Source organism: Herpailurus yagouaroundi, unplaced genomic scaffold (assembly GCF_014898765.1).
Source record: "Herpailurus yagouaroundi ecotype Mexico unplaced genomic scaffold, PumYag 139, whole genome shotgun sequence".
Lineage (NCBI taxonomy): Eukaryota > Metazoa > Chordata > Mammalia > Carnivora > Felidae > Herpailurus > Herpailurus yagouaroundi.
This window is the reverse complement of record NW_024412394.1, coordinates 48,617,704-48,640,902: the sequence shown is the minus strand read 5'-3', so window position 1 is coordinate 48,640,902 and position 23,199 is coordinate 48,617,704. Positions and strand designations below refer to the sequence as shown.

The 23,199-nt window shown below is 40.8% G+C and overlaps 1 long non-coding RNA gene across 1 annotated transcript; it reads right to left on the bottom strand.

The window, feature by feature from the left end:
- Nucleotides 1-1,073: 1,073 nt before the first annotated feature.
- Nucleotides 1,074-21,988, bottom strand: LOC121029772 (uncharacterized). Its single transcript, XR_005789883.1, has 3 exons — nt 21,942-21,988; nt 9,877-10,042; nt 1,074-1,546 (listed from the first exon to the last, which is right to left on the bottom strand). It is a non-coding gene; the product is annotated as an uncharacterized LOC121029772 (long non-coding RNA).
- Nucleotides 21,989-23,199: the final 1,211 nt, after the last annotated feature.

Below are 23,199 nucleotides of genomic sequence, written 5' to 3'. Positions count from 1 at the left end.
TTTATTTTTGAGAGGAAGTGAGAGCCGAATTTATTAAAGGCAGAGTGAGGGTGAAGATACAGACAAAGCGTCCAGGAGACCGGGAAAGGAAAGGAGAGTGAGTCTTATGTTTGCTTGGGGCCTGGGGTTTTTATTGAGGATTGTGGTCTGGTGCTTATTTTAAAGTCGTTAGCAGGAATGGATGGTGAAGATGGTCATAGGGTGCTTAAAATACTCAAAATGTTTTACAACGCATGTGGTAATGAAGAGTCATTGATAAATAAAAAATGTGTGGTCTAAAAAATTAACAAATAGGGGCATCTGGGTGGCTCAGTCGGTTAAGCATCCGACTTCGGCTCAGGTCACGATCTCATGGTTCATGGGTTCGAGCCCCATGTCAGGCTGTGCTGACAGCTCAGAGCCTGGAGCCTGCTTCAGGTTCTGTCTCCTCTCTCTCTCTGCCCCTCCCCCGCTCACACTCTCTCTCTGTCTCTCAAAAATAATAAATAAAAATGTTAAATTTTTTTAAAAAAAATTAATAAATAGCATCTAGCAAATTAGAGGCATGCTGGTAGATAAAACAAGAAGCAAACTAAACATTTCCAATAAAACTGATAAGGAAAAAACAATTACAATGTTCCTCAAGGGCTTCCACATAAAATGCCTCTCCCCTCTGTTTTGCTGCAAGGTGTGAGACCAAAATAATGAAAGGTTTCTGGAAACCTTTGCCTGACCAGAAAAGATAGGAAAGCCAAGTTAAGTCTTTCTTACTAGTTAATATTTTTAAATATTTACTGTTTGTTAACATGACACAAAATAAGCCATTGACAATTGGTTAAACTGAAACTAGAGCAAAGCTAGAAGATTTAATGGCTGGACAGAAGTGGTCAAAGGTACAAAGTTATGCAAAGGGTAGTTTCAATTATCCAAGATGACTAAATCCTAGAGGTCTACTATATAGCATAGTGCCAATAGTTGAAAATATTAAAAATTTGCTAAGAGAATAGATCTCATGTTAGGTGTTTTTATCACACACACGCACACACGCACACACACACACACATACACTCATAATAAAGAGGGCAGGAAGAAACTTTTGGAGGTGAAGGATATGTTTATTATACCATAGATTGTGTTGATGGTTTCATAGGTGTACATTTATATCCCAAATCATCAAATTGTATACATTAAATACATACGGCATTTTGTATGTCAGTCATACATCAATAAAGTGGTTTATTAAAAAGAAAACAACAACAAAAAGAAGTGCCTACAAGAACCTGAAAACCTTCAAAGGGTTGTACATATTTCTCCCATAGCATGGTGATTTCCACGTTAAAAGCTTTTCGGGGACTCTGATCAACTCTAGGGATAGCTCCTAGCTTAGCTTAAGTAATGGCTGAGAACATTTAAATATTAGTGGTCATTATAACAAATTATTGTTAATTTTACATTTAAAACATGCCTCTAAATTGTGTGTCCTGTATTAATGTAGCATCAAGGGACAGGGATTTCATCCCAGCCTTGACACTTTATCTGTGTCTCCTCAAGTGACCCACGTTCTCACCTGTAAATTAAATTGAACTCAGTTATGTATAAGACCCATTCTAGAATAAAGATACTCCCCCAGCCCCAGGACCCCATCTTTTAATCATTCTACTTATCTGCTTCAATAAAACATTTTATTTTTAAAGCACAGTTTGGCAGTAAGGTATGCTTTTTGGTTTGATTTAGTTGATCACAGAAGGGGAGAAGAAAGGACACAGTACATTCTAGATTCTGGTTGTTTCTTCCCATCCCCGTTTTCCTTTTGATCTTTTCTTTTCTTTTCTTTTTTAGTTTTTTTAACGTTTATTCATTTTTTGATAGAGACAGAGCATGAGTAGGGGAGGGGCAGAGAGAGAGGGAGACACAGAATCTGAAGCAGGCTCCAGGCTCTGAACGGACAGCACAGAACGCGATGCGAGGCTTGAGGTCACGGACCATGAGATCATGACCTGAGCTGAAGTTGGATGCTTAACTGACTGAGCCACCCAGGCGCCCCATGATCTTTTATTTTCTTTAAAAAACATTGTTTAATGTTTATTTTTGAGAGACAGGCATGCACGATCAGGAGAGGGGCTGAGAGAGGGAGAGAGAGGATGTGAAAGTGGGCTCTGTACTGACACCAGAGAGCTCCACCCTGGGCTCCAACTCACAAACTGCAAGATCATGACCTGAGCCAAAGTCAGACCCTTAATCGACTGAACCACCTAGGCGCCCCTTACGTCTTCTTTTTAAATGATTTTCTTTTTTCTCTTATTTCTGATTTTTAAATGTAATACATCATGCAAGTTTACTCATCTGTAAAATGGAAATAGTGGTATCTACACTGCCGTCTCACAGGTAGGCTGTTGTGAGAATTAAATGGACTCAGTGCATGTACACACTGGAACAGTGCCTGACATATAGTCCTGTAAGCACTCAAAAATGTCAGCTGATATTATTAGATTATTAACATTAGTTTTCTACCTGTTCACCATAAAAATCAGAAAACTCAGCAAAACAAAAATAATAAAAATTATTTATGATTTATGATACCATTCATATGATTATTGCTATGGAATAATAACAATTACCATGGAGGTACTTATGCTTGCAGACTCCTCTCTCTCTCCTCTCTGTCTCTCTCTGTGTGTACCTATATGTGCTCATGTGTGGGTTACAAATGTAGTCTGTGGCTGGGCCCCCTTTGTGGCTCTTATGTTTGTTCTTTTTTCATCTTTAGGCCAGACTGATACATTAAATTCAAGTGCAATCCACTGGTGATTATTACAGTTTTTACTGAATGCTTTGAAGGGCAAGAAAGACAGCATTACATCATACCTACAGTGTAAAATCTCCTTAGACTCTTTCAGCTTCTCTCTTTCCCCCTAAGTCGCTCTACCCCTCACGGTGTCTCTTCTCTCCCCTCCCGTGCACTACTCCACGGCTACTCCAGCTGCCTCTGGTTCCCTTGCCCACAGGACTGCTGAAAGCATGCAGACTTGGTTCAGCAGAGTCCTCAAACCGAGGCTCTTCTGGACAAACATCAGCCACCTGTTCACTGTACTAGGGTGAGTCAGTTCATCTGTGTACATGTACTTTGACACATACCAGTGGGAAAGGATGTCCCTAATTCTTAAGTTTAATAATTGTCTTTCAAGCCAGGAGAGATCAAAGAAAAAGAACCTGGCAAATCCAAGCAGTGGGCATCAGTGCACTGACTCTCTGACCCCCTAAGCGGTCCACTTGGTCACAATCAGCTCATCAGAGTGTACCCTAAGAGTTCTGGGATGAAAGTCCCAGGATGACCTTGATGGCACCCTGGTCCCTTCAACATGTCCTTTGGATATCTGAACCCAGGGAAAGCCCTCCCCTTGTATCTCTCCGTTTAAAAAAAGTCCAGGTATACGAAATGCTTTAAATGAAAATGATAGACATCACAACTCCTCAGTCTCTTCTGGGGTTCTTGAAATATTGTTAGCATCTGTAACTTAGTGATGAGCTAAACAAAGCAGATGCATCACCACCATCAAATTACTTAGCTCGTGGGGCACCTGGGTGGCTCAGTCTATTGAGAGTCTGACTTATGATTTCAGCTCAGGTCCTGATCTCAGGGTCGTGGGATAGAGCTCCACATTGGGGTCTGCACTAAGAATGGACCCTACTTAAGATTTTCTTTCTCTGCCCTTTTCCCAAGCTCACACTCTCTCTCATCTCTCTAAAAGATGATAATAATAATAATAATTACTTAGGTGTGATTTTTTAACTGGAAATATCACCTATGTTCAAAAGTGATGTTTTGATGTTCCCCAAGGCGCTGCCATCTCTAATGCTATGCACCACATCAGACCTTGCCAATCTGTTGTCCCAGAATTTTATATAATGTGCTATTTGTATCTATGCATGTATATACTATATTGGTCTGCTCAGGCTACCGTAACAAAATCCCGGAGACTAGGTAGTTTGAACAATGGAAATTAATTTTTCACAGTTCTGGAGACTAGAAGTCCAAGATCAAATTGCCGTCAGGATTGGTATAGTGAGGCCTCTCTTCCTGGCTTACAGACAGCCATTTTCTCCCTGTGTCCTCAAATGGCCTTTCTTCTATGATTGCACAGGGGTGGGGAGAGGACAGGGAAGGAGAGAGAGAAAGAGGAAGATCTCTGGAATCTCCTCTTCTTATAAGGACACCAATCCTATTGGATTAGGGCCCCACTCTTATGACCTCATTTAAACTTAATTACTTCTCTAAAGGCCCCATCTCCAAATACAGTCACATAGGAGGTTAAGGCTTCAACCTATTAATTTTTTTGTGGGGGAAGCACAGTTTAGTTCACACCATCTACCAAGCGCCAGAAGTCCCAGATAACGGTATAGCAGCAAAGCAGAGGATTTGTTTTGAATAAAGATCTCATTATATGCTATAATATTTATAAAAGGAGACATCTATAGTAAACACATAACTAGAATTAGACAAATTCTTCATAAAGGCTTTCCAAGTATTTTCCTTGAGAATTCTTTTTTTTAAGTTTGTTTATTTACTTATTTTGAGAGAGAGAGAGAGAGAGAGAGAGAGAGTGTGTGTGTGTGTGTGTGTGTGTGTGTGTGTGTGCACATGTGCACAAGCAGGGGAGGGACAGAGAGAGAGGGAGAGAGGGAATTCCAAACAGGCTCCATCTCACAGCCATGAGATCATGGCCTGAACCAAAATCAAGACTTATATACTTAACCAACTGAGCCACCCAGGCACCCCTGAAAATTCTTATATACAATTATGATGACATAAGAATTTTAAGGGTGCATTTCCTTTCAAGAGAGCATTCCTTGAAATTTCATGTCCTTTCTTAGTGATAAGTGTGAATCAGATTAAGGTGTTCCTCAAAAGCTGCATTTTACAGTCCTATTTATTCTAATAAGTTTTTTATTTTGCTCTAATAAGTTTTGTATGTCAATTAACACAAATTTAATTATTGTTATTATAATCTACTTGACTTCACTAAAACTAGCTTCCTTTGTTATAAATTAGTTTGGCTTTTGAGAAAAGTTCATTCAAACTGAATTATGAGAGAAGAGATATTTAATTCAGTATTTTAATTTTTTTCAGGCAAATATGATTTAATTTTTAAAAATATTTTTAATGTTTATTTATTTTTGAGACCGAGAGAGACAGAGCTTGAGCGGGGGAGGGACAGAGAGAGAGAGGGAGACACAGAATCTGAAGCAGGCTCCAGGCTCTGAGCTGTCAGCACAGAGACTGACAAGGGGCTCAAACTCGTGAACCACGAGATCATGACCTGAGCTAATAGGCTGCTTAACTGACTGAGCCACCCAGTTGCCCCTAAAAAATTTTTTAAATCTAGAATGTCACTTATGTTATCATTTTAAACAAGCAGTTTATTCATTGCCTAATTTATACCACATGGCAAAAATTGAGGCTCTCATGTCTTTACTTACCTAAAATTAGTTTATGAGCACCTGAGTGGCTCAGTTGGTTAAGCATCCAACTCTTTGGCTCAGGTCATGATCTCATGGTTCATGAGTTTGAGCCCTGCATTGGGCTCTGCACAGATAGCACAGAGCCTGCTTGGGATTCTCTGTCTCCCCTCCCTCTCCTTCCCCCACTCGCACACTCTCTCTTTCCCTCAAAAATAAACACTAAAAATAAATAAATAAAGTTTGTTTGTAATTTTACCCAAGTGTGTTGTTACCCAGATATTAGTTTCTTTCTCCAGTAACACTTGACCATTCAGAGATCTCCATTTACGAGGACATGTAAGATGGATCTATCATATTCTTTGAAAGCTTTAAAGCCCGTATTTGACTATAACATTCGATATCAGGGTTTAGCACAGAATCAAATTAATTGTGTTACAATGTATGCCATTATATTTGAGATGGGAATAAAAGACTTAAAGTTATTACACTGGAATGTCCAATGATTTTTTTTTTTTTTTTTTTTTTTGAGAGACAGAGAAAGACAGAGCTTGAGCAGGGGAGGGGCAGAGAGGGAAACACAGAATTCAAAGCAGGCTTCCGGCTCTGAGATGTCAGCACAGAATCCGACACTGGGCTCGAGCTAATGAACCATGAGATCATGACCTGAGCCGAAGTCAGACACTCAACTTATTGGGCCACCCAGGCACTCCTGTAATGTCCAGTGATTTACATTCATCATTAAAAGAGATCTTATGCCACATAATTTTAGACTACTAGAGAAACTACAATGACAAAAAAGAAGAATAACGCAAAGCATTTGAAGGAGAAAGAGAGAAAAAAGAAGGGAAATGAGGAAACTATGCAATAGTGACACTTTTACGTTGTTGTAGTCTTATTTAAAAATTTTTTTTAAATGTTTATTTTTTTTAATTTTTTTTAAGTTTATTTATTTTTGAGAGAGAGAGAGACAGAGCATGAACGGGGGAGGGTCAGAGAGAGAGGGAGACACAGAATCTGAAGCAGGCTCCAGGCTCTGAGCCATCAGCCCCAGAGCCCGACGCGGGGCTCGAACTCACGGACCGCAAGATCGTGACCTGAGCTGAAGTCGGACGCTTAACCGACTGAGCCACCCAGGTGCCCCAAATGTTTACTTATTTCTGAGAGAGGGAGAAAGAGACAGAGTACGAGTGGGGAAGGGGCAGAGAGAGAGGAAGACACAGAATCTGAAGCAGGCTCCAGGTTCTGAGCTGTCAGCACAGAGCCCGATGCAGGGCTTGAACTCACAAATGGTGAGATCATGACCTGAGCCGAAGTCAGCTGCTTAACTTACTAGGCCACCCAGGTGGCCCTTACTTAAAATTTTTTTTTAAATTTTATTTCAGAAACAGAGCATTAGTAGGGGAGAGGAGCAGAGGGAAAGAGAGAGAATCCCAGGCAGGCTCCATGCTGAGCCAAAATAAGGCTCTATCCCACAACCCTGGGATCATGACCCGAGCCAAAATCAAGATCAAATATTCAATCAACTGAGCTGCCCAGGAGCCCCTTATTTATTTTATTTATTTATTTATTTATTTATTTATTTATTTATTTATTTTTAATTATTTTTTTTATTTTTTATGTTTTTAATTTTTTTTAATTTTTTTTTAAAGTTTTTTTTTTCAACGTTTATTTATTTTTGGGACAGAGAGAGACAGAGCATGAACGGGAGAGGGGCAGAGAGAGAGGGAGACTCAGAATGGGAAACAGGCTCCAGGCTCTGAGCCATCAGCCCAGAGCCTGACGCGGGGCTCGAACTCACGACCGCGAGATCGTGACCTGGCTGAAGTCGGACGCTTAACCGACTGCGCCACCCAGGCGCCCCCAGGAGCCCCTTATTTAAATATTTTTTAAAAATTAAGTCTGCAATAAATATAATAAAATATACACACAAAATATGCATTTTTAGCTCATGGATTGAACATTGAAGGTGAAGTTAAAGAAAACAAACTAAGCAAAATAAGTAAATAAACAAGTAGAAAGACCAAAGTTGCCAACTCATGACCAGTCTATTTGTCTGCTTTGAATTAATGGTTAAGTTTTATGCAAGATCATGTTAAACCACAGTTTCTACATTGCACAATAGGATCATCTATCGTACTGCTAATCTAAGAGAATCTGATCTTCAAATACCCAAGGCTGTGAAATAAACAAACTCCACACACTTTAACCTAGATTCCAGTTTCAAACTCGAAAATTCTAGGAAGTGTTTCCCGTGTCCTTTTTTGACTTTTGGGTACTAACATTTCCATTAGTTTTATTGTATATATTTTTTAAATTTTTTTTTTCGACGTTTATTTATTTTTGGGACAGAGAGAAACAGAGCATGAATGGGGGAGGGGCAGAGAGAGAGGGAGACACAGAATTGGAAACAGACTCCAGGCTCTGAGCCATCAGCCCAGAGCCCGACGCAGGGCTCGAACTCACGGACCGCGAGATCGTGACCTGGCTGAAGTCGGACGCTTAACCGACTGCACCACCCAGGCGCCCCAGTTTTATTGTATATTTTTAAATCAATATAGAAGCTGAGCAAGTGTTTGTTAGTTAACTTTGGTTGACTTGGTATCTGAAACAGCAATAATTAGTAAAGACTTCAGTGGTATTGAGACTCATATGCAAGGAAATTACATCACTCTACAGATAACCGGCTTAACCAATCCATAATAGTGACAGGACAGCAAGCTTATGAAAGTGGAAAAACCTTAAAAACTGACCGAAAATATTGTGGCAGTGGATTCCACTTTTACCCTCTGCTACTCATACCAGAGAAGTTGGCCACCATCCCTTGACATATTGCCACATATTTTTTTATGACAAAATATAGAACTGATCACAAGAGGGACACCTGGGTGGCTTAGTTGGCTGAGTGTCTGACTCTTGATTTCAGCTCAGGTTATGGGCTCATGGTTCATGAGATCGAGTCCTGCATCGGGTTCTGTGCTGATATTGCAGAACCTGCTTGGGATTCTTTCTCTCCCTCTCTGTCTTCCCTTCCCCCACTCACATACACTCGCACATGCTCTCTCTCTCTTTCTCTCAAAATAAATAAATAGACATTAAAAAAATTGATCAAAAGAGAAATAAATCTATTCTGAGGGAATTTGTAAGATTAATAAGTATATAAAACATGGAAATTTTCTGAGTATAAAAGTATATTAATATACACAGTTAGAAATAAGTGATTAAAGCATAATATAGATATATGTCTTAAAAATACTTTGTGTATTAATATGTTAGAATTAAATTGCACTGAATTAGCAGAATTAGATGAACATGACTCATTTGGTAAGGATGAGTCTTGGTCAGCAAGATTCTTGGAAACACAGGTCTAACAAGAAGAATGAGACTTCACAGTTCAAAATTCCTGTGACAAGAAAGAAGAAGAAACAGAAGTGAAATTTGGGAAGAATTTATTCAAAAACCAGTGATTAAGATCAGAGAAGGGTTGGATTTGTGAATAAAAGAGTGTTCCTGAATCTCAAGAACATTTGGAACATAGTGGCTGTTTTTTTCCTACTGCTATTGTTACAACAGCATAAATAAACTAAATGTTCCTGGATAAATATTATTCCACATGTTCTACCCAGGGGCAGATGAACCATGAAGCTCAATGGAGCTTAATCTTCAAGGGCTGAAAAGGGCTTAGAAATGGTTTCACATGGTCATATGTTGGAGTAAATTTGAAGAAGATATTTCAATCACAGTCACCTAAGACTTAAGATCTCTTTCTGTTCTGACTTTTCTTCTGAAAGACTTTCCCTTGGTCATGTCACATTGGAATGGCCATAAACATTTTGGGAGCCATGTAATGGGAAATTGAACTGGGTGTACGTTTGGTTTCAGTTACTGGACTATAATTATGTGCATTGTAGTCACCTCTGTGTAGAGGAAAGTACTGCTGGTTGTCCAAGGATAGAAATGGCTTCCAGTAATATTCCTACTGTCTGCTATGCCAACTCACCAGGCATCCTGTTACATTGGAGGTGCAGAACCAAAGGTCATATTGCAATGTGACCTTATCCTCCAATGGATGGCACCATAAGTATGTGGTAGAGGAGAAGAAACAAGGTTTGAAATAAATGGAGGTAAAAGCCAGTTATTGGAAATTATTCCAAACACTAGATATGTAAAATTGTTAGGGAGGCAAGAATATATTTTCATCTTCCTAGTCAAACAGGAAGTACTATCCTTTCGTGATATACTCAACAATGCAATGTATACAATTATAAATGTATCATAGTTTCTCCCCCCTCTTTTGAAGGAGATTGCACATAATAGAATTTATCAGAATTATTGTTTGCAGCGTACAAACTTAGGAGGACTATACACAATGAGTATATCTGTCTATGAAGTCATACATTATACAGGCATTGCAAAGTACTAGATTTTGTCTCAGCATACCTGATGCAGCTGCTCTTGACAAAGGCTGATGACACATCAGTCATTGGAAGAAGATTTAAATGATTCTTGATTTAATGCAAATTACTGGCATCAATAAGGATAACATAAAGCTCATTATATTCATCTGAGATAGGATATGGCAGACAAATTGATTGATGAATGCGGCCTATTAAAAAAAAATAAGGTTGATCACTGCCCAAGAAAACTTGAAATGTCTTGAAATTTGACAGCTTATATGAGGCTTTAGTATATTTGACAATAATTCTAAAAATATGCATGACATCAGAGTCATTACTAGTCATGAAATATGAAGCTAAAAAAAACTTTTTCCAGGGGTGCCTGGGCAGCTCAGTCAGTTAAGCATCAGACTTTAGGTCAGGTCAGATCTTGCGGTTGTGAGGTTGAGCCCCATGTCAGGCTCTGTGCTGACAACTCAGAGCCTGGAGCTTGCTTTGGATTCTGTGTTTCCCTCTCTCTCTGCCCCTCCCGCATTCACACTCTGTCTCTCTCTCGGTCTCTCTGTCTCTGTCTCTGTCTCTCTCTCAAAAATAAACATTAAAAAAAAAAAACTTTTCCAGATTATCAATAATAAAAAACAAATTTCAACCAATCATGCTAAACTAAATTTATGCTCCTTATAGAAAATATTACAAGCCATTGTCATATGAAGAAGAGATCAGGGGTGCCTGTGTGATTCAGTCAGTAGAGCATGTGACTATTGATCTTGGGGTTGTGAGTTCAAGCCCCACGTTGGGCATACAGATAACTTAAAAAGTGTGTGTGTGAGAGAGAGAGAGAGGGATCAAAGTTGTCTATGGAGTAAAGTAAGAAAGGAGATATAGTACCATAGAGAGGTTCCAGGCACCTGTAATATTTTTCTTCTGGATTTTCTGGTATTTACAATATTTATTAACTTTAAAACATTTGAAGTTTTATTAAGTAATCTCTATGCTCAACATGGGGATTAAACTCGCTACCCTGAGATCAAGAGTCCCATACTCTTAACAACTGAGTCAGCCAGGCACCCCAACTTTAAAAAATTTTAAATGACTATTTCCTCTTCTTTACTTCTGTACCTGTAGTAATAGCTATTGCTCTCCTGCCCTGATTCCCTTCAGCAAGACAGTGCACCCATCCTAGCTGCTGCAGTGTTGACTACTAAGGATTTACATCTGTACCCTGCTGTAGCAAACTGATCGTCCACAGCTTAGGGGAGCCACCCTCCCTAGAGATGCTGGGGATCTTGAACTACCTGCATGACTGACTGATGCTCGGGCATAAAAGCCCCTGCCTTATAGCAGGACAATACACACTCTAGAGCTCCCCAGCAGATCAGGCCAAGGCTAGATATCTTCTGAAACCACACCTTTGCTTAGCTTCTCTGGCCTTATCCTGCATCCCTCACTCCCCAACAATTTCCTGAGAGTCAGCCCTTGATAAATCACTTGCTCAAGAATCCCAATATCAGGCTTTGCTTCTAGGGAACCCCACCTAAAAGAGTATCTAATTGTGTCTGCTTTCAGACCGAGCCCACCCTTTGGAGGGATAATGAAGTACCTGCCATTTTGAAGTGACAAGATTAGTTATAAGCCCATATAAGGAGCAGCTAGATCTCCAGATGCCAGCTCTAACATTGCATAGCCAGGCACCTAGGTGGGTGGGTGTTGGGTGCCTTTCCCATCCCAACAGAAGAAGACAGGTATTCTCACTGTAAAAGTGAAAACAGAGCTCTAGCCTCAGGGATATTTCAGGGAAGTAAGACAAATGGTAAAAAAGGAAGGTTAAGTTAAATTCCATGTATTGAGTTGTGAGAACCTTAGTGCCCTGCCCCTACTCAGCTCCTAGAATAATAGCCAGGCTTGCACCTTCTACAGGAGGATAAAAGGGGTCTCTCTCTCTCCTGAAAAATAGAACAACAACAACAAATAAACAAATAAACAAAAACTTAGCCCAGGAGGAAAAAAACCTGCAGTTGCCAATATTTGGGCATCTACAAAATAAGACCTAAGTATTAGTATAGTGAAGCCACCAATTAACACACCCTGGCCAAGCTTCCAATCCATTTTTTGGTGTTTTTCTCTTAAATAAGAACAGAGAGCCGAGAATCACTAAACTTTTGAAGAATGTTTCTACCAGCTCGACCCTGTTGCCAGTCTAAGGGCCTGTGACCATGAATCCTAAAGATACCGCTAACTGACCCCTGTTCTAGTTCTGAAACTCTCAGTTCAAGGGCATATGTTGGCCTGAGAGGCTGCAGGTGATTAAAAATAAATAAATAGGGGCGCCTGGGTGGCGCAGTCGGTTAAGCGTCCGACTTCAGCCAGGTCACGATCTCGCGGTCCGTGAGTTCGAGCCCCGCGTCGGGCTCTGGGCTCATGGCTCAGAGCCTGGAGCCTGTTTCCGATTCTGTGTCTCCCTCTCTCTCTGCCCCTCCCCCGTTCATGCTCTGTCTCTCTCTGTCCCAAAAATAAATGAAAAACGTTGAAAAAAAAAATTTAAAATAAATAAATAAATAAATAAATAAATAAAGAGACTGTGTTCATGCCCAGTGTTTTGCACTGGACAATGCTCTCTCTTGATGTTTATCATCCACTCCGAGATTGACAGGGTGTGCAACTAGCTCTAATGAGGCGGTCTCTGACACATACAGGATTGGCTTAAGTGCAGAACTTCTCCAGGCTCTCAGCTCCTAAAATTACCCAATGCAACTGCTCACTATTTTTCTACTGAAAACAAATTACTAGCTTGCTGCCAGACACTTACTGAGACTGCACCACTATTGAAAGACACCTATGACCAAAGATTCCAATACTTTTCTGGATGATACAGAAAAACAATGGAATAAGCAAGGAGCAGCTCAATCTCATTGATTTAATGTGACTGATATATTCAGGAACGTGAGAAGGCACAGCACGGGAGAGGTTTAGAGAATTCATGGACCAGAGGCATGCACCGTCTGGAGATTACATTGTCATTGTATGCTCTCTCTCTGACAAGGACTGACGTTCAGAGAGATGTCACTAAGTTTCATTTATTGATGGCAATGTCCACATTAACTACAACCTTAGTGATGGAAGGCAAGAGAGTCTACTTATATGTAGTATGGCTGGATGCACATTCCAATGTCTTTGCTTAGATTCCCCTGAAGCAGAGCCAGGGACTCATAAGTGCAGGTGACTTATTTGGAAGATAATTCCAGAAAACAGGGGAGTGATACAGGCAAAAAGGAAAAGCCAATAAAATGTGTGTTATTGAATCACTAGACACAGCTAGGGATCAATCTTGTCTGGGACCCTGTGAAAAACCCCAGAATCCACTTGCAATTATACACTATTGTACACTATTGATAAACGGCATATATAGTTAAGTAAAACACAATATTGATACTATGTGTAGAGAAAAAGAAAGTAAAAATAACTTTATAAAACTGTATAAAAATATTTATAAAACAGTGTTCTGAGAACTAAAGTTCTATTGGATGTCATTTTGAGCACAAGTATAGTCCTTTAAGTAGCAGTTTTTAAAATTTATTTTTATTTATTCTATTTTAGAGAGAGAAATACAGAGTCTGAGCAGAGGAGAAGGAGAGAGAGAGAGAGAGAGAGAGAGAGAAAATCCCAAGCAGGCTCCATGCTCAGCACAGAGCCCAATGTGGGGCTTGATCCTATGACCCTGGGATCATGACCTAAGCCAAAATCCAATCTGATGCTCAACCCAGTGAGCCATTCAGGCACCTCCTTGAAGTAGCATTTAAAATGCTGCTGGGGGCGTCTGGGTGACTCAGTTGGTTGAGCAGCTGGTTCTTGATTTCAGCTCAGATCATGATCCCAGGATTGTGGGATCAAGCCCCGGGTCAGGCTCTGCACTGGGTGTGAAGACTGCTTGGGATTTTCTCTCTCTCTCCCCTGCTCTCTCTCTCTCTAAAATAATACATACATACCTACATACATATATACATAGAATGCTGATGAATGACGGGACACCTGGGTGATTCAGGTCAAAATCCCGGGTCAGGGGATCAGGTTCTGTATAGGCACCTCTATCCCCACCCCCCTCACCCCACGCTGAGCATGGAGGCTGCTTAAGATTCTCTCTCTCTCTCTCTCTCTCTCTCTCCCTGTTCCCCTCTCCCATCTCATTCATGCTCATTCTGTCTCTCAAATAGATAAAATCAGATCAAATAAATAAAATACTGATGAATGAGATTAAAATTCTTTTTGAAGAGACATCATTTTGAAAGTCTCTAGTTTCATGATGTTGGTTCCCATAGTTGGTTCATCTGAAATTTCGATTCACTTCAAAAGAGCTTCTGTTTTTAGGATTCAGAGGTGCAGGAGAAACTCCAGCCCAAGAAGAGGGCTCTCTATAAGTGCTTCCCAGGAAATGGGAAGAAAAAGGAGGTTTCCACAGGAACTATGTCCTTGGATCGGGGGTAGTAATGAACCTCGTATCGGAGCACAGCTGGGTGAAGGTGGCCTGGCAGCACAGGAGGCCTGAGCAGAGGGAAAAATCAGCCCTGCTTTCAGACCAAGCCCACCCTTTGGAGGGATAATGAGGGATCTGTTGCAAAGCTTATTGAGATATGGTGACTGCTAGCTCAGGGACCAGATCATTCTTATAACTTCAGCCATCATTTCTTCTGGCCTTGAGTGTCTAGATCTTTCTTCATTAAGTTCTTTTATCAGGGGAATTAGTTCCTCCTTCAGGTTAAAGTTTGTTCTCTTCAGCTTTCCATAGGTATCCACCTGGCTCTGAATTTTTGATGACTCCTTCTTTAGGCTAGTGTCCCCAAAGATGACTCAACCCCAACATTCCCCTTTTGAACAGAGCCAAGCTCATCAAGGGGTTGACACTACCTTGAATTACTTCAGCTGGTGTTTGTGAAATTTTCAACCAGTGTTTGTGAAAGCTGCATTCTCCATTTCACATAAAGCCAGTTTCTAGACAACTGGAGAAGTCTAAACAAATATGAGACCCACCAAAAAGCCAATGACAGATGCACACGCCACTGACTCCAGCTGGAGACCACAGAGGGTAAAGTCCAGATTCCCGTTATCCAGCCCCAGTTCCACAACCACCTCTTGTGGTTTCCCTACAACACCTGAAGCCAAGTTCTACAGTGGCTTGAAGCCCTTCCATGGCACTGAAGCTAGAACAGAGTTCTGCTTACATGTCGATAGAAATAAAAGTGGTGATCAAGTTTGGGGAAGAGGGTTACTGGCAGAATAAGGGAAATTTCTGGGGGTGATGAAACTGTTCTATATTTAGATTAGAGTGTTGGTTACACAGGGTGTATATATTTTTTAATTGAGATATAACTGACATACAACATTGTATTAGTTTTAGGTGTATAGCATAATGATTTGATATGTGTATCTATGATGAAATGATCACCACAATAAGTACAGTTAATATCCATCACCACACGTAGTTACAAATTTTTGTTTTCTTGTTATGGGAACTTTTAAGATCTACTCTCTTAGCAACCTTCAATATATAATACAGTATTGTTAATTATAGTCACCACACAGTACATTTTCTTATAACTGGAGGTTTGTACCGTTTCACCCTCTTCACCCATTTTGCCTAATCACCATCCCCTGCCTCTGGAAACCACCGGTCTGTTCTCTGTATCTATGAGCTCGATTTCTTTTTTAGATTTCACATCTAAGTGGAATCAGTATTTGTCTTTTTCTGATTTAAGAAATATTGTTTTCAAGAGAAAACACATTACATGCAAGAGACTTTTAACTGATCTGCTTGCACCAGGCTCTGTTTCACTACTCCCTGCAATTCATCCTATGCATCTCTGCCAGAATTATCCTTATAAAACACAGATCTGATTTTCTTAATCCCCTGTTTAAAAACTTTTGATGGAGTCCCATTACCAAAAGAATTAAGACAAAGCTACACACACACACACACACACACACACACACACACACACACAGAACCTCTCAAAATTCGGTTCCTAATCTCCATTCCAACTTCCTTAGCATTCTTCCTCCCCCCCTCCTGCCCCGCCCCCTCTGTTGAACACACCACACTACCCCCACCACCAGGTAGTTCACTGTCTCTGAAATGTCCTGTTTTTTCTGCTCCTCAGTGACTTTATACTCCCCCTTCAATAAATAGCTCAAACATCAATTTTCTCTACCATAACTTGCAGCCTCCCTTCTCCACAGAGAGCTAATGTTTCCATCTTGTTCTACATAGTACCCTGAAATCTTTGTGTACCACTAATGAAACTGTATTATAATGCTTTGTTTACATGTGCATCTCTCTCTAGCTAGAATGTCTCCCCAAATGTAGGACAACTTACCATTGGTGGTACTACTACAGATGGTTTTATGTGTTACACTGACGCAGCTTTAAATATTGACTTGCATAGGGTGAGAATTGGTTCCCTTTTAATACTCTACATTGGGGAGAGTTTTAGTTTGGTACTAGTGTGGCTTTAACATCTCTCTATTGAATGATTAATTTCCCTTTTTAAGGGAGAGCAGGCCTCGGTCTTGGAACCTTTGTAGACAAAAGTAATTCGGGGCGCCTGAGTGGCTCAGTCAGTTAAGCGGCCGACTTCGGCTCAGGTCATGATCTCGCGGTCCGTGAGTTCGAGCCCCGTGTCGGGCTCTGTGCTGACAGCTCAGAGCCTGGAGCCTGTTTCAGATTCTGTGTCTCCCTCTCTCTGACCCTCCCCCATTCATGCTCTGTCTCTCTCTGTCTCAAAAATAAATAAACGTTAAAAAAAAATCAAAAAAAAAAGGTAATTGGCTAGAATTTACTTTTTTTTTTTTTTTAAATGATATTTTGTAGGGTGCCTGGGTCACTCAGTCAATTAAGCGTCCCATTTCGGCTCAGGTCATGATCTCCTGTGAACTGACCTGTGTCGGGCTCTATGCTGACAGCCCAGAGCCCGGAGCCTACTTCAGATTCTGGGTCTCCCTCTCTCTCTGCCCCTCCCCCACTTACTCTCTGTCTCTCTCTCAAAAATAAATAAACATTAAAAAAAGTTTTTAAATGATATTTTGTAATGACTACCCTCTGTGAAACTTTTAAAATTAATATTGGTGATAGAGTGTTCTTTTAAAATAAAAGTAAGCCAATTTAAAGAAAAAAATAGTAAGCCTATTACGGTAAAGAAGTGCATCATGGCAAAAATCTCATAGGATATACAAAAATGACTTAAGTTTGGGGAATACTGGGCCAGGACTTTCAGAATTCGGAAGCATAACTTCATCCCCAGTTCCTGGTAACTATCTTTAAAATACAGTAGATCATCACTAAACATTAACCACTACCTCTAACATTTTCAAGATCCAAGTGCCATTTTAGGGAATATGTTGGGTAAAGTGACAGACCTTCGGTAAGCTAACTTTTTCTGAAAAAAGTTAGCATTGTTATCATATAAATGACCTTTTAAATTATTTCCTAGAGCTGCTGTGGAAGAAATCAACTTCAAAAGAGGATATGATCATAAATTTTTCAACTAGATTGTGTGGAATAATGTCTTATAAACTAAAGTTCAGGAGCAATAGAAGAAAGTTTACAATGCATTCTTTGCAAATCACCACATTACTCTTTACCTTTGACGTCATGGTACATTTTAAGAAAGGGTAGACCAGAGCAGCTCTAACTAGAGGAGAGCTAGCACCATCTGTTGGGGAGTGAGTTGCCAGCACAAGAGAGATTCACTGTCAGGTGGCTTCATTAATCCTCAATTTGTTTCTTCAAAATACTTTTCATCGCACAGATTGCAAGACATTCACACATAGCCAAGTACAAGTTAATTTTCAATCAGTTCTTGTGCTCCAAGTTGACAGTTAAAAACAAAATTAGTTCAGGAGCACCTGAAAGGCTCAGTCAGTTGAGCATCCAACTCTTGATTCTGGCTCAGGTCATGATCCCAGAGTCATGGGATCAAACCCTATGTCAGGGTCCCCAGACTCCCTGCTGAGCGTGGAGCCTAATTACGATTCTCTCTTTCCCTCTGCCCCTCTCCCTTGCTCATGTTCATTCTCTCTCTCAAATTAGAGAGAGACAGACAAAGAGTAATGCTGCAACAAATGCCCTTTTTAAAAAAAAAACTAGTTCATTAATCTGATTAAGATACACCAGTCTTTCATGATTTGACTCCTTAGTTACAGACCTGATAATTAACCTGTTTTGATCCATTTAAGAAGCGGAAGAAAAATTAGTTATATTATATAGCCACATACACTACAGGATTGCTTCAAAATAAAAGATGTTGCCTGGTCTCATAAACCAGTCTTGGCATCTTTCGGTCATTGATGGTAATTAGAAATTTGAATTTCAAACTTTACTAGTAATCCAGAAACAGTGTCATATACTTTCAAACTTATCCATAAAATCTGCCATTGAAATTGAGAGGGTTGTGTTTCTCCTGTCTACCATTTGGAATAGATGCTCCAAAGTCACAAAAAGAGGAGAGATATCCAGCTAAGATAGCCCACTGCCTTAGAGGGCAGGTAGGTGGAGAATGACAGCAAGTCCTAAGTGCTCAGATTCTAAATGACAAGTTAGCTATCGGCAATCTCCTCCAGAGACAGGGCTCAAGAGTAAACATTAGAAATAAGTTCTTTGTGCCTCTATTTTAAACATAACTTATAGATTACTGATTTTGAAGACTTGCTCAGCAAGACAAATTTTAACAAGTTAAAAAAAGATTCTTAATTTTTCTTACTATTTTCTTTATGGAAGTGTGATTTCAGTGAAAAGTTTAAAATCTGTTTACTTTTGAAAAGTGAGATAAAGAAATGTTTGTATCTAAACTGGAAATAACTTTATCGACTTTCCTAAAATATTTTCCAGTTGAAGTCTGTCTCTTATGGGGAAAAATCATAGATCATAACTTTTATTTATTTTACTTATTTTTAGTGCTCACTTCGACAGCACACATACTATTTATTTATATTGAGATATAATTGACATATTATACTGTACGAGTTTAAGGTGCACAACAGTGTTGATTTGTATACTACAAGATGTAGTACACCTCTGCATACTGCAAGATGATTACTACTGTATCATTCACTAACACCTCCATGCTGTCACATAATTATTATTTTTTTGTGGTGAGGATAGACTGACATTTTTTAAATGTATTAAATGGAGGGCCACCTGGGTGGCTCAGTCAGTTAAGCATCAACTTTGGCTCAGGTCATGATCTCGCGGTTCATGAACTTGGTTCGTGAGTTCGAGCCCCACATGGGGCTTGCTGCTGTCAGCGCAGAGCCCCCTTAGGATCCTCTGTCCCCTTCTCTCTGCCACTCCCTGGCTTGCACTGTCTCAAAAATAAATAAACAAAAAAACCCCACAATAAAATGTATTAAATGGAAAGCAGTAGTTACTGCAAAAAACCCCAGTATATTAAACTCTGCTATGAAAGAGGGACAATAGTTATTAAACAATGGTCAGCTTTTGCCAGTGGTATACTCCTTGGGAATTCTCTGGCAATTTAGAGAGAACATTAACTCTCCCAAGCCTGTAGGATACCATTGGTAAAGAAAGCAATGATTGATTTACTGAATGGCACCTAGCTAAATTCTAGGACTTAGGGTAAATATGTAAATGTTTGTGAGTCTAGTGACAGGCAGGGTATTTAGTCTTGACTTAAGCCTTTTCCCCACTGCTTTAAGAAGGCAAAGTACAGTTTCAACAGTTACTCATCACAGCTGGTTTGAGGACCTGGTCAAGACACTGGCTAAGCCTACTGTTGTATAACCTTCTTTCATTGTCCGTTCTTGACCATGTCCCTCGTTGGGCCTTCCAACTAGAAAACAGCTTACTGACACTTCTTTACACTTCATATTCAGAAACAGGAAGTGCATACCTTTTTATGTACATAATTATGGCTCCACAACTAAATTAATTTATTAAATAGTGTACACATTTAAGGTGTGCAACATGATGATTTGAGATATATACACAGTGAAATAAATACTACAGTCAAGCTATTTAACACATCCATCTCCTTACAGTTACCATTTCCACAATTTACTTTAAATCAATTCTAGCTACTTTCAAAGTTCAAGTTTCTAACTGAAACTTTTATAGTTTAAAATCCTTTCTTCAGATACTTCTAGCAATAGGAACAACAACAACAACAAAAACCCACTCCTCGTGCACTGTAAGACTTCACATACTCCTACAAAAGCTTTTTTTCAAACTGCAAAGAGCTTTCTAAGGCTTTTCCAATTTTATTTTATTTTTATTATTTTTTAAAAAAATGTTTATTTTTGAGAGAAAGAGAGAAAGAGTGTGAGCAAGGGGGGTTGCAGAGAGAGAGAGGGAGACACAGAATCCAAAGGAGGCTCTAGGCTCTGAGCTGTTGGCACTGAGCCTGACACTGGGCTCAAACAAACTGTGAACCACGAGATCATAGTCTGAGCGGAAGTCGGATGCTTAACTGACTGGGCCATCCAGGTGCCCCAGGCATTTCCAATTTTAAAAAGGATTTTAAGGGGCGCCTGGGTGGCGCAGTCGGTTGAGCGTCCGACTTCAGCCAGGTCACGATCTCGCGGTCCGTGGGTTCGAGCCCCGCGTCAGGCTCTGGGCTGATGGCTCAGAGCCTGGAGCCTGTTTCCAATTCTGTGTCTCCCTCTCTCTCTGCCCCTCGCCCGTTCATGCTCTGTCTCTCTCTGTCCCAGGGATGAATAGACGTTGAAAAAAAAAAAAAAAGGATTTTAAAAATAATAATCTGACAGTATCAAAGGTAAGAAGAAGAAAGTAAAATTCAGAGTATAATGCCTCCACTCAGAAAAAAATCCTATTTACATCTGGGCACATAAATACATATATTTTTAACTAAGTAAATTCACAGTTTACATGGAGTTTTTACCCTACTTAATATGTCAGGCAATAGGTTTATTAATGACTCATTTCGCACAAAATCAAGTCTCTTTTCCCCACAAGGTCAGTGTAATGGGTTGAATGGTGGCCCCAGAAAAGGTATGTCCAAGCCCTAATTCCCATATATGACCTCATTTGTAAAAACAGGTCTTTGTAGCTACAATTAAGGATCCTGACATGAGATAAACCTGGATTATCTGGGTGGGCACCAAATCCAATGACAAGTTTTCTTATAAGACAGAAGAGGAGAAGGTCATGTGAAGATGGAGGCAGAGACTGGAAATATGCAGCCTCAAGCCAAGGAATGCCTGCAGGCACCGGAGACTGACTAGAAGAAGCAAGGAAGGATTCTCCCCTAGAACCTTTAGAGAAAGTGTGGTCCTATTAACACCATGATTTTACACCTCTGACCTCCAGAACTGTGAGAGAATAAATTTCTCTGTCTTTTTTAAAGATTTTATTTTTAAGTAAATCTCTACACCCAATGTGGGACTGAACTCACAACCCTGAGATCAAGAGTTGCATGCTCCACCGACTGAGCCAGCCAGATGCCCCATAAATTTCTCTTGTTGTAAACAACTGAATCAGAGGTAACTTGTTATGACAGCCCTAGGAAACCAATATAGTCAGCATTCCAAACTTCCCTACTATAAACCAGGTCTGCTCCCCAGCCTCACTTTCCTGTTCTTCAGCTTTTTGCTTGTTTGCCTCCTATCATTCCTATATTGCCTCAAAGTCACTGCATATGCTGTTTTCAGTGCATGGATTGCTCTTCTTCAGTCTTGAAATACCTGCCCAAGACTTCGGGTAAAAATTCAGTAACACTCTAGTCCTGTTTGCCAACCACTATAAGGTCCCCTCTCCTTCAGCATAGAGCTCTTACCACAGCCCTTGTCATGGTCTATGTCTTTATTAGTTTTTAGATTCTCCCTCCCTACCAAATTGTAAGCTCTATGAGACTAGGAACGCTGACCACACCTCCTCATCCCTTTTATATTCCGTGTAGTCCTGTGCCTACTATGCCAAAGTAATTCTTTTTTAAATGAATGGCCACTGTTCCAGAAGCGGTTCTAGACCTTGGGAAACTCTCACAGCCTTTGAGTCTGAGCTGTGTAGGGTCACCCTATTATTTATCCTCCAAAATCTACCACTTTTGAGAATAAAAAGGAGTGCTATCAATAATTATAAGTTACCTGGGGGTGCCCGGATGGCTCAGTGGGAAGAGTGCATGACTCTTGATCTCGGGGTCTTGAGTTCGAGCCCCATGCTGGGTGTAGAGATTACTAAATAAACAGAAACGTATAAAAATAATAATTAACAAGTTACCTTGTTACAGTGCTGGGTAATACGCTGTGCCAATGATAAGAGTAAACCTGAAAGCAGAAGTGTAACTAGAAAGGGCTGGGCTACATTTTGGAGCAAGGGAAGGAGGATACTTTAAATTTGCTTAATCACCAGGGCGCCTGAGTGGCTCAGTCGGTTGGGGAACCAACTTCACTCAGGTCATGATCTCACAGATCTTGAGTTCAAGCCCCCTATTGGGCTCTGTGCTGACAGCTTAGAGCCTGGAGCCTGCTTCGGATTCTGTCTCTCTCTCTCTCTCTCTCTCTGCACACCTCCCCCCGCCCCCCCCCCTCGTCTGTCTCTCTCCTTCCGGAGAAAATAAAAATTAAAAAAAAATTTTAATTTGCTTAATTGCCACTGCCTTTTCATTGCTTTCTTCTACATCACGTCCTCATTTGTTCGTTTATTGTTGCACCCTCTCTCTACAATAAGGGTTGGGACTTGGCCTGTAGTGTTGCTATATCCTACACCTAACACATTCCTGGTGCATAGTAGGCACTCAGCAAACATCTAAATGAATGTATCCACAGCTGAATAGTGTGCCCTAAGTGAAGAATCAAAACACAAACAAAACCCCGAATCCTCACAATTTTAAAGCCTTATTAGGCTCAGGGCTAAAGGAACCGTAGGCGGAACTAGTGCCAAGGCTTGGGCTGAGGATGTAGGGATGAAGGCCCCACGGGCCATCCGCTGTTCAGCAGTTGAACTCTACCTTCACGACCACCCACTCCGACGACTCCCAACACTCTCTCTCCGGATCCTCTATCCTCCGCCTCAGTTTCAGCTCCTAGGACCCCGCTGGCCTCCGCCCTCCTGACACTCTCTGACCCCAAGCGCCCCCTTTCCAGACCCCTCGGACTCCAGCCTCCAAGCTCCCCTCCTTCCCGGATCCCCGCGTACCTCGGCACCGCCCCATCCCCAGATCTCCTCGGAACCTGGGACCCTTCCACACCGCCCCCTCCCAGATCCTCTCTTGCGCCGCCCCTTTTCTTCTCAGATTCCCTCGGTCTGCGGGACCCCGCGCCGTCTTCTCCCCGGATCTCTTCGGACCCCGGGACTCCCGCACAGCCCCCTCCCCGGACCTTGGCGGACCCCAGCACCGCCCCC